Source organism: Cnephaeus nilssonii, assembly GCF_951640355.1.
Source record: "Cnephaeus nilssonii genome assembly, chromosome: 20".
Lineage (NCBI taxonomy): Eukaryota > Metazoa > Chordata > Mammalia > Chiroptera > Vespertilionidae > Cnephaeus > Cnephaeus nilssonii.
In genome coordinates, this window is record NC_137091.1 from 48,626,034 (window position 1) to 48,626,250 (window position 217).

Sequence of the window (217 nt, forward strand, 5' to 3'; positions counted from 1 at the left end):
GCCCGCCCGCGGGGCCCCCCTCCCCGGAGGCCTCCCCGCGGCGCAGCTCCCCGGCTCCTGGGCCTCCGCCGCCCCCGGGAGGACGCCGCTCTGGCTGTGGCCCCGCCCTCTCCCCGACGACCACGCCCATCGCCATAACCCCGCCTCCTTTCCAATAGCCCCGCCTCCTTTCCTGGCCGTCCCACGCCATTGGGCCCTTCACTTCACAATGGCCCCT